This window comes from Galleria mellonella, unplaced genomic scaffold (genome assembly GCF_026898425.1).
Source record: "Galleria mellonella isolate WM207_F2 unplaced genomic scaffold, CSIRO_AGI_GalMel_v1 utg223, whole genome shotgun sequence".
Taxonomy (NCBI): domain Eukaryota; kingdom Metazoa; phylum Arthropoda; class Insecta; order Lepidoptera; family Pyralidae; genus Galleria; species Galleria mellonella.
In genome coordinates, this window is record NW_026442042.1 from 1,715,117 (window position 1) to 1,727,004 (window position 11,888).

Here is an 11,888-nt window from a genome sequence, read left to right on the forward strand (position 1 = left end):
TTTTATTGAACCAATGCCGTAAATAGAACAAATGCCCCTCTTTTGTAAAATAAGTTGTGTAAAATAAAGTCTACTACTAAATAAAGTCTAAGTCTAAATCAAAGTCTTAAATTTTATTTGCTAAATTTTAACTAAATAAACATAAAACTTATGCATGTAGATGTTGAATAAAAACCTTAGAAGCGTTAAGAATTTATATCAATTCAGCTTTTGCAGCCCCGGATCTCTGACGAGCTTAATTCTCCGCTGAACACACGATATATATTTTATCACAACATACGCAAATGAAACTGCAGGATAAAGCTAGTATCTTGTAAATCGATAACTATACTAAGTACTTAAAAAAGTGTAATTACAAAAGATAATATTTTTAAGATATAGATATACTTGGATCTTTTTTTTACAGCATAGTTAATAATAGTTTAATATTTCATAGCGTGATCAAATATACAAGTAAATTATTGATGCGTTCATAGGTTACAGTAATCGCTTACCATCAGATGGACCTTATGCTTATTGCCACCTCAGTACTGTAAAAAATATCATTAATAAACATATTTTTATACTAACACGGAAAAATACTTTTAATGCTATTATTTGTTGTTTATTACATCAGATAACTTCCTGAACTACGAGCTAGACAAGCAATGTTAATTCTAAGGTCAGTTAAATATATCTTGAAAGTATGTAAATAATAATTTATCATATTATAATAAACAAATAGCTCAATACATGTTTGCACTAATGAAACTGTAGGTTAAATCCTTGAACTTGCCGTGGGCCATTGTACGAACTCGTCAATTAAATAACCCTGAATAGGCTATCCCTTCCGACCTCTAAATGCTTCAAAATTACAAGGCCAACTTTAAAAGAACGACTGGGTATAATCTGTATTATGTATAATCCGAATTCATTTCTAGGGGTACCTATTCAAGCAGGTATTAAAAGTTTTATTAAAGAAGTAAAAATGGCAAAGGATCAATAAAATACTTATATAGTCCCCTATAGAGTAAAAGAAATGCTTTTAAGTTTTTTAGTAGATCTTTTTATATGTAGATATAGTAATGTACAACGGATTTATAGCTTAGACGGGATTTATTCCTGCATAGCAACTGGGTGATACCTAACTAAAAGCTACATTTTTAATTTGTAACATAGCAGAGAGCAATGAATTCCAATAATTGACGTTGTTTGAAGGTGCAAATGATTGAAGATACGGCAATTAAGTAACATACAGGATATATGGATAGTGCACTTAATAACTATTATTTATAAAAAATAATATTCATGAAAATTGTTGGAAATATATCTAAAAATGCCAAGTAGGTTATAAATTATTTCACTCTGTATGATTCCTTTACCATATTTTTTTTTATAATAAATCCAAAATATTTTAATATTATAGATTTAATATAAAAATAAAAAAAAAATCACATACTTCAAGGGAATTTTTAGTATTTATTCTAATTTATTTGAAGACATTTATTTTTTTAAACAACACCTAAGAATTTAAATTTACCACCTATAATGCAACAAAGAACTTCCATGTGAATTTTCTGCCTCATTTAATTGTACTTCACTTAAATATGTACCTACATTTGTAAATTTAATTTAGCTAATGACTTCCCGTGATTCATTCAGTATCACGGACAATGGGCAGCAGCGTAACAAAGTTAAACAAGTTTTTGTCAGTGTGGCACAAATAAAGAGCATTTGTGTCCAATATTAATATAACTAGTTTATGTATATAGTATTATCACCAACTAAAGAATAAAGGAAATTGTTATGTAGCTATCGAGCTCACATTTTATATTACTTCGTTTAAATTAGGTTGAAACAAGATAGCTTGTAGAATAATTGATATTGCATTGCTGTACAGAAATTATAGTTCACAAAGTTTGTTTATATATATATGAGGTTATTCATCTTCACTTATTGGTTAAGAAGGTTAAATCCTAGATCAATTATAGACACACACAGGAACATTAAATAAAAGTGATATAAATATAACGTGGTAGGGCAATTTCTAAGAATCTCTTCTAAATGTCTAGCCAGTTTTTATCGATGCTAGTCTGCATTGCTTCTTCATTCTTTATTTATTCCGACAAGACTGCATAACTAATTTTATTTTATAACTAGGTAACAAAATCTCTTGTTTTAACAGCAAGTAGATTAGGATAATTAATTTATAAATAATTTTGTGCTTATTTTTCAAATGATAGGTAACAATATCTTTAGTTATTTTAATTTAAATACAAATATTTACTGTAAATGTGCATATTATAGTGTTTTCAATATTTAATACTTGCATAGCGAAACAAATTTGCATGAAAATTAGTACATAGAAATAAATCTACCCAACCTAACATTATTCTATGACCAAATATTAAAACATCCTCAGAAACTTTTGTATTCATACTCGTTACTGAGAGGATTGGTTTGTCTACTAATCTTAGTGTAAGGATAGTAATAGAAGTGTAGAATCCTTATTATTCATACTTCACTTTAATATTTGAATTTATAATATTAAACAATGGATGCAACCGCTATAAGCATAGATTTTACGATAGTACCTGTACGAGTATAGAATCTGTATCAATATTTTTTAAATCTTACAATTGTCACTAAGCGTAGTTTGTCAATTTATTATTATCAGCTGTTGTTGGAACTATTATTCAGATGCGTAAATTAATTCGTAGTAAAGTGACAGCAATGAATATACTTGAGTGTAGGGTATAGAAAATTAATCAAAAATTAACCGCTATTGATTCAATATTATCAATTTTAAATTAACTGATTTACTTTTTCTTATTTTCGTGCTTCATATCAACCATTAAATATTTACTGTTGAACATAGGCCTTCCCCTATTGGAGGGTTTTTCCAGTAGTTGCCACGATTGGCAGACAGGTTGGCAACCACAGTTATGCTTTTGATACTATCTGAGGATGATTATCTTGCTTATTGTTGGCTAATTTTGGAGAAAAAATACTGAAGTATATACTTTTTTACGATATAATTTTATTATATTATTAATTTAGTATGTAAAATAAAATTGGAATTATTTAAAAAAAAAGCCACCTGACATAAGTTTACCTAATTGTAGATATCTCAAATTTCGTCATTTGAGCTTACTACTGGTTAGCATAAATTGCAAAATTGCTACCTTTCTAGTATAAGGGTTATTAACCTCTATAATGTTATTTCATTATCGAGTATCAAGGACTTGCATAAGCAGAAATCACGATTGGATAATAGTTCATTGATCTGATCTATACAATAATATTCTGGGTTTAATGGTCATGCAAGGTTGTTTATTTATTAGTATTGATTGACGTGATCTGTTCACCAAATTACGAGCACGTGACCAGTTTGGCTCGATAATGTATTAATCATTGCCTACCTTAATAGGATCAGTCATTAAATGACAATGTTTTACATATTTAGTGAATAAATTTTGATACCGAAGTAATTAAAGGGTCCTTGCTTCATGTTAATAGGGTCACACCAAATCTTTTTATCTTTATGCTTTTTGAAATGGCAAAGAAATTGACGGCCCAACTGTTAAAGAGTAGTACCTTAACCTATATACCTGAACAGTACCATGAACATCTTTGTGATGAATATACATTGCATTTCTGAGTACTATGATGTTGTATCTATCTCTATCCTGTAATTTCATTGTTAAACCTCACAATTTAATTCGAAACACAGCTTTAATTGCTTAGCGACAGATGCACGATTGAGTACGAATTACCCTTCTACAAACCTATTAGTAACTCTGGAAAAGATAGCCTGAAACCAAAATGTATATGGTCTATGAAATAGCAAGAAATTTTACGCACTAATATGAATTGTGTTACGACAAAGATTTTCTATTTATATAGAATGTTAGGTATACACTTTTTATTACACCTTATGTAAATACATATTAAGTAGATACTTAATTGTCATTATTGCTACACTGTAAATGATTATTAAATTTTCTAATCAATTGGATTAAAAATTGTTTTAGGTAAATGTCTGATAATATAGTATTCTAGATTATAGCTAAAGATAATTATATCATGGCTTCTATAGTTTTGCATGCGCAAATTAGGACTAAGCGTCCTCCTACATGTTTATTTAGGATATAAAATATATATTTATGTAATATTTTTTTTTAAAATCCATTAGTCATATAAACATAAGTAAGTAGTAATAAGTAACAAACATCCAATATCTTTATGAATTGACAATATATATTTAAAGTTAGTGAATAGTGAATAAATATTTATTGTTATTCCTGTAGGTATAAGATATAATGAGAAAATAGCGATCGTACATAAATATAATACAAGATTAATTTTGTATTTGCAATAGTCTTAATATTCACTCGTTAGACAGTTTTGATGATGAAATGCACATATTATAATTTCTTTTACCTTTGTACTGTTGAATAATTTCACTTTATAGACTTATAAGAAGAAAATGTCTACTATAACGTATAATCTAGTACAAAAAAAGTAGGTCACAAATCTCACAATAGTATTATGACAGGTACGTTATACCAACCGTAATCTGCAGATAGTTTGAGGGTGAATAACCGGTTTATATACGGTAGATAAAATTATTGTTTTCATTTTATATTGAATCATAACACAAATATTATTTACTCTTTCTTTCAGTTTTCATTACACGTAAACATAAATTATGCTATAGAATGAGCTCCCTGTCTAAGTTTTTTCAAGAGACTATACTAAGTTTCTTCAGGATTGACAACGCGCACTTTCGTCTTTGATCTATTCATGGCCCCAACATCAGGCACCTGTAACGGTAACTATTTGTCATCAAACAAGCCACTTATTTGCCACTTTTCTATAAAAAAAAAAATAGCGTTACAGGTTTTCCTTGAATCGATATTTGCATCATAGTTAGTACCTAGGAAGATAATTATTTAAAAACAAACTTGTTCTCAATTCAAGTGTATTTTTTAAACAATCAGGCAAATACAAGAGACAATATTTTTACTATATTTGCGATATGATCTGTGACGATTTTGATAGTGTAACAACTTACTACAATCTCATCTTTTGCATTGAAAGTTCACAGTTATATACAGAGTATGAATGTTTAGAAAATTTGCGTCTATTTACTTTTTTCTATCAGTACATAATTTGCGGCTAGATAGTCCCGTGCGCTATCTCCAGAATTAATATAATAGAAATATTCTATCTCTGTATATTAAGATAATGAATCAGAAGAGTTTGTTTGTATACACGTACTAATCACTGGAAGTACCAGTCGGATTTGATAAATTAATGCAGTTACTAGCTTATTTCTTAAGGTTACACATCAAGATATGATCACGAGAATAATTGTACCTATTCGGCAAGAAAGCTCGTAATTTTAAAGACACCAACTTCTGTAAATTCAAAACGAACATGGACCCGGTTCACCTGGTAACAGCGCGCTATGAATTCGGCCATCAAAGTGACGGTATCGGTACTTGAACATTCATTTTAAATTTCACTTTCATCGAACCGCTGCAAACGGTCCAATGATGGTAGAGTCACCACACGTTTAAGTAATACAAGTACTAAATTACAAGCGAACAAAAAATTACTATTCCTTTTTGTGAGTACTTTAGGCCTGTATCTAACTGAAATGAAGTATTTACGCTTCTTTTGCTTCCTTTTTTATTTATTTATTTTGAACGGGTTTATTAAAATTAGACTATATTAACTCCATTATAGTGACTCGCACTTAGTTTCTGACTATAATATAAAATAATGTATTTCATACTTCAAGATTAGTCATCTCTAATATTATTCACTTTTTATTTTGGATTCATTACAGATACGACATTAATAAGTGGAAATAATATCAGAATAATGTATTACTTCGATAATGGAACAACAAAATGTTTTATAAGCAGCAACGCAAAGCAGTACAATGTCCCTATGACACATAATTAAAAAAGGTAAATATAAATTGATTTAAATAGTTAATTGTCAAAAAATATTATTACAATTAACTATTTATGTATTGTAATAACAAACGGATAAAAGTTAAAAAAGTTTTAATAGAAAAAATGTATTAAGATATAGTACTGAATAACAATTATTCAGTACTAGGTATATTTTAATACATCTTTTACATTTTTTACAAAGACTTTTTTTTAATATATTATGTAAAAAAATCAATAAAAAACATAAACGATTAATTAATATTTGGTCACAATATAGCAGTTTATGGCCTTTACATTGTATTATTAGTCATACATTAAAAGTACAAACTAAAATGAACTGTAACCAAAAACTAGAATTATTTATGATTAAAAAATATCTTCACGATGATTAATATTCTCTGAAGGACTAGAATAATCTTTTAAAAAAACATACATGACATATAAAGTCAGAAAGTTCTTCTTCATCTGGAATATGCTCTTTAATGAGAATGCACTAACGATGATAAAATTTATTACAAAAAATACATAAAAGAGACTTATTTTTAATAGCTAGATGCCGGATTTAATAGATAAATGCCACAAAGTTTGTTAATATCTTTTGTTTGGCTGTCATTTTTTTATTTTAATGTTAAGTTTATTTTCACACCTTAAAATTTCAGTTCCGTTATAATTTTCAAATTTCCCTTTCCATACACATCTTTTTTCTTTTTGCGCAGCTACTTGTTTGTTTTTTTTTATTATTTTTGTTGCTTTACTAGTTTCTTTTTCTTATTAAATGCCTTAAAATCCTTGGAAGTTATAACAAACGAATTCTCTTCTGTCTATCTAGTAATATATTTTTTTTATTTTTTGGCCTACTGGTAATCCTCAATAAATTTATTAAAATAAGGAGTTTTTTTAAGTAGACGGCGTGCTCAAATCTATAGGAGTTTTTGTAGGAGTAATCTTTACTGTTGTTTATATTACTTTCGTTAGTCAAGTTTATTTTTGTTTTAATTCTGTCAAATACTTTTAACCAGTAAACACTGTAAATGCTGCGATAAACATGCTTTTTATTTAGTTTCTATTAAAAATTGTAGTGAATGCTCAATTGGAAAATAATTAACTGTGATGCAATTTTAATAGTGTAAAGTAATTGACTATTTGTATCTTTAATAATTAAACTAAAAATATTTTCTTAAGTCTCGAAGGCTGGTTACCGTAGGTGTCGTTGACCCCGTGTCCTCGCGGCCGCGTGCCGGTTAGATAATTTCCGCGGTGCGTTGTCAAAATACTCATGACCCAATGGTACACTGAATGCGCAAATGTCGATGAACCCTCTTCTATACGCTGTAAGTAATATGCCAATATCCTGTGACCCTGTCAATTTTGCGCCTGGCATCGTAACTGGCAAACGGGGTTCTTTTCACATTAGTTCATTCCTAGGGTGTCGTAAAGGGCGACTAAGGGATCCATCACAATACTTTAGTATATTGTGATGGATTGCTCTATTGCAAGAGAAGAAAAAAAATAATAAGTTTATGAAATGATATTGTCGTATCATTTGTAAAATTATATTATTTTACAGAGGTTGGGTTTTTTTTAAACAGCATAGTAGAAAAATGATATATATATATAAGTAATTTTTGACTAAAACTTTTAAATGCTATTTGACTACCTGGAATTAGAAGAAGGGACTTTAAAAAGAACAAGGTTCTTAATTCGGTTGTATTTTTCTCATGTTTGGTACCTCTTAAATCCGCCACTTGTAAACCGGTTTAGATAATTTTCTTTATTTGAAAGAACTTATAGATTGGTTCCGTAGGAACCTTATCAAAATCAGTTCAGTAGTTTATATTTTAAATAAAAATGACTGATTTTATCGTATACATACAAAGCGCACGATCATTTGTCATATGATAATGTGGTGGAGCAGTTTAAAATATAAAAAAAAAAATGTTTCGACTATGCTCTTTACGAAAAGTTATTTTATCTTCTAAATTATATCACTAGATTTCACGTTGGTTGGACGTACCTTTTTTATGCTTTTTATACATACAAATTATCTTATTTGATGTGTAAACTGAATTAAACATCATTTGCTGCTTACTCCCTTTCCGCAATATTTGACGAGTATTCGATCACTATAACTGCTATTCCTATTGAACTGTCGTATGACCCAATGGTATACTATAATGCGCGGGGTCAATGAACTCGCCGCGGACGCGCAAAATAGCGTGCGTCGTATTTGAATGATTTCGCTATGATAATTGCTATCGGTGGATAATACCAAATAATATCACGAAATATTACCAAAACTACAAATATCTATTACATACTGACCTCCTTATAGGGGTTTTAACCAAATAATGTTGAATAGACAGTTTTTCATCCTTAGGAAATCGTAAGAGATGACTGAGGAAATAAATACTTAAAGCACAATACTCCAGTACAAGACACAGAAAATTTGAAATAAAATTCTGTAAGTACCAATCTTGTTGGTAAATGTCCTTCGTTTGTGGAAAAAACTCGTGCCCAGCGGTAGGACGGCAATGGACCTACGACGAAAGATGTTAATGGATTATATCATTAACATTCCACATGCATGATGCATGAGTTTTATGATGATAGCACGAGATAGATAGTTCAATTCGTGATATCCACTAAAATATAATACTAATTCCAATCGGATGGAAGAGACTGTTGCTATTGGAGCGCTAGATTTTTTTAATGGGTGAGACCCAATGGAATGAGTATCTCTCCTGTGCTATTGATGTGTACTGGCTATGTAACAATGAGAGATAAATAGGCGATGACGAAAGCAAGCCAGTTGGCCCGTCGTGACGAATTTAACAAGAATTAACCACAATGGTTTTCAAGGAAACCACGTGGAAGTCGAATACATGTAGGGTATGTTGTTAGCAATGGGACTTTTAGACCTTCATCACTAACAATCCCTTTTTCCCCAACAGGGATCATCATTTACTGATACCTACTCAGGTAACATACACAAACACCTCAAGGGGGAATGGAATGTTCGTAAGGAGGACTAACATAATGTATCCTATAAGGTTGGCTTCCGCGATGTCTCCCCTATAAAAACATTGTGGTCAATTCCTAGAGATTTTTTTTATGCAACTATGAATGGTAAACAAGCTGACGGCCAGCCAGACATGAACAGTACCATGGATATAACAGAGTATACTGTTTCGGTCATGATTCCCGTCATGCGTTGCCATTCCTGAGGACTAAGTTGTTATGTCTCTGTACCCTGTAAATTCACTGCCATATCCGACTCTTCAAACCGAAACAAGCCATGATTGCAACTGCATCACGGTTGAAACACGAATGCGACAGAAATACCCAAGCCAACGACTTTTGTACAACGTCTCCCTTTGGCTTAAAGGAAAACACTAATAGCGCAGGTGAAATTACCGCTCTTAAAAAAAAACTTATGTCATTTATTAAAAATACAAATCTGAGTTGCTTTTTTTGCTACTATAAAATGTGACGGAGTGTGTATACCTACCCTGAAATTGATAAAACTACATTTACTTTCTACAAGAAACCAGTAAAAATATGAAGAAAACGTTGAATGTTGAAGTTCATTTCATATCAAAAAAGACAGTTACTTATTTTATTGTATACCTACTAATTATCGCTGAATTTTCTATGTCAAGTAGAATATTTAAGAAAAAATATAACAAGAAATTAAATCTAAATATTTTTATGTGTTTCACCATAATCTTAATATAGTAAAATTATCAGAAAGTTTGCATCAGAGACGTTTGGAAAGGTTCAACCTACCTAAATATTTTGAAACGCTCTGGCTTGAAAGTTCAACTGTTCCGCAACAAACTTGTTGTAAGGGTTGGCATGTATTGTTCTTATACGGAAATTATAACCATTGTACATACTAGATACTTATATAAACAATGGCGAATGTAATTTTAGTATAACCTACATGTACGAGTATTTGCGAAGACGATCTAAACTTTAAAACTATTTGAGGTAAGTACCTAGGTATGTAAATGTTATGTACTATTTAATCCATGTAAGGGGGAAAAATTGACAATAATGGGGTATAACAGTCCCATTGCTACTAATATACCCTATCGGGTCGACCTCCACGCGATTCCTCCTGAAACCATTGTGGTTAATTGTTGTTGAATTTATCACGATAACTGATCTGCTTTCGTCCTCATCTTACATCTATTACTGGTGCCCCGCTATTGTATATCAATAGCACAGGCAGAGTTGACATTCGTCCATTAAAAAAAACTCCCCGTGTAGTCCCAGCATAAACACGGACTACCCCTTTTTGTCCCGTGGGTGTTGTAATAGGCGAATAAGAAAATGTAATAGTCGAGAGATGGGGAGCAGTGTCCCTCTTAAAAGATTACCAAAGCCTTACTGTGATTGCCAACCCGCCTGCTAAGCGTTGGTAACTATTGGCGAAACCGGGGGGTTTTGCCAATATCTTATGGGGGAGGCCTATGTGCAGCAGTGGAGAGTTGGCAGCTGATATGATGACGATAATGATAAAATTCTAACAGCCCCATTGCTAGTAATATATCGTTCTACCTCCATGCGATTTCTCCCCAGAAACCACCCATTAAAAACACAATTATTTTCAGGGGGAACCATCAAGGTCGTCGTCGTACTGCGCTCTAGTGCAAGCTCACTCAGGTGAGTGGTGCAACTGCTTGTAAAAGCAGTTAACACGGTGCAGTGCTTAAAGTCAATTGATGTCATTATATTGTTATTATAACCATAATATACTTAAATTTTATCGGTAGTTGTTCTATTTTAAAGTCACGTGTTTATCCTTTTACTTAAATGGAAACAGCACTTACATATTGCTCTTGCATAATATTTTAAAAAATATCGTTAAGATATTTTTATAAGATATATAGAAAATATAATTCATGTTACTCGATGATAATTTCTATAGATTAAAAAAAAAGACAACAATGAATTTTTTATCTCCATGTAGGTAATACTAGTGACTTGTCCCGGCTTCACATGGGTATATAGATAAAAGATAAATTAGTATTTGAACCAACAGAAGATAATAACAATATAAAGCATAAGTTCACTCATATCGCAGCAATTTTTTTTAAATACAGCATTTTTATATCCGTTCGTAACTTCCAAAGGTCCAATTCGGATAATTTAAAGAGGAATTTACATGTACATAAACGACCTTGATTATAAAACTATTTAGTTGGATAAGGATTGATGTTGTAATAAAATTGTCGTCATCTGTAGATTCGACTCGTATTTTGTTTTTGAACAAAAAACATATAACAATAACCATTGTGACATAACTATAATAGATATATAGCCTCGCGGACTTTGTGAACAATGATGAATACTATAAACACAGTACATTTTTGTTTCGTCAATATTTTCGTAGTGCACGCCAAATAATAACGTTTATAGGAAAATTTTTGTTACATTGCGTTACATTATTGTAATTATCATAATTAAAGATCTCTAATATTTTTGAAAATAATATTAACTTATCTTACTCGATAGTAATGTAGCTTTCTATGGATGAAAGAACGTTTAAAATCGATTACATACATAGTTTTTGAGTTTATTAATTATAAACAAACCAACGAGTCTTTCCTCTATACAATATTACAGTATAGTTTAGGTAATGATTCATAACTACGTAGGAACAAAATTTACATCAGTAGTAAGTGCTCCATCTGAAAATAATCTGATAAGATTTTACTAGTTATGGACCCAACATAATTACCTAATCGTAAGTAGTGTATTGTAAGTTATTATCTAAACCTAATTATTTTATTTAATATTAAATTTTTACATATTGTTAAAACCTACCTACCTACTAACTACATATAAATTAAATAGATATAGATATTATTTTCAATAACAAAGTACATATGTATCTTGGTACATAAATATTTCAATTAAGAAAACAGAGATGTA

General features: G+C 30.4%; 1 long non-coding RNA gene across 1 annotated transcript in view; it reads left to right on the top strand.

Moving 5' to 3' along the window:
* The window catches only part of LOC116413421 (uncharacterized), a 28,386-nt gene extending 17,636 nt beyond the window's left edge, over positions 1–10,750 (top strand). The window contains exons 3-4 of the long non-coding RNA XR_004224098.2: positions 5,837–5,960; positions 10,565–10,750. This is a non-coding gene — a long non-coding RNA (uncharacterized LOC116413421). The remainder of the gene's footprint in view (positions 1–5,836; positions 5,961–10,564) is intronic.
* Positions 10,751–11,888: the final 1,138 nt, after the last annotated feature.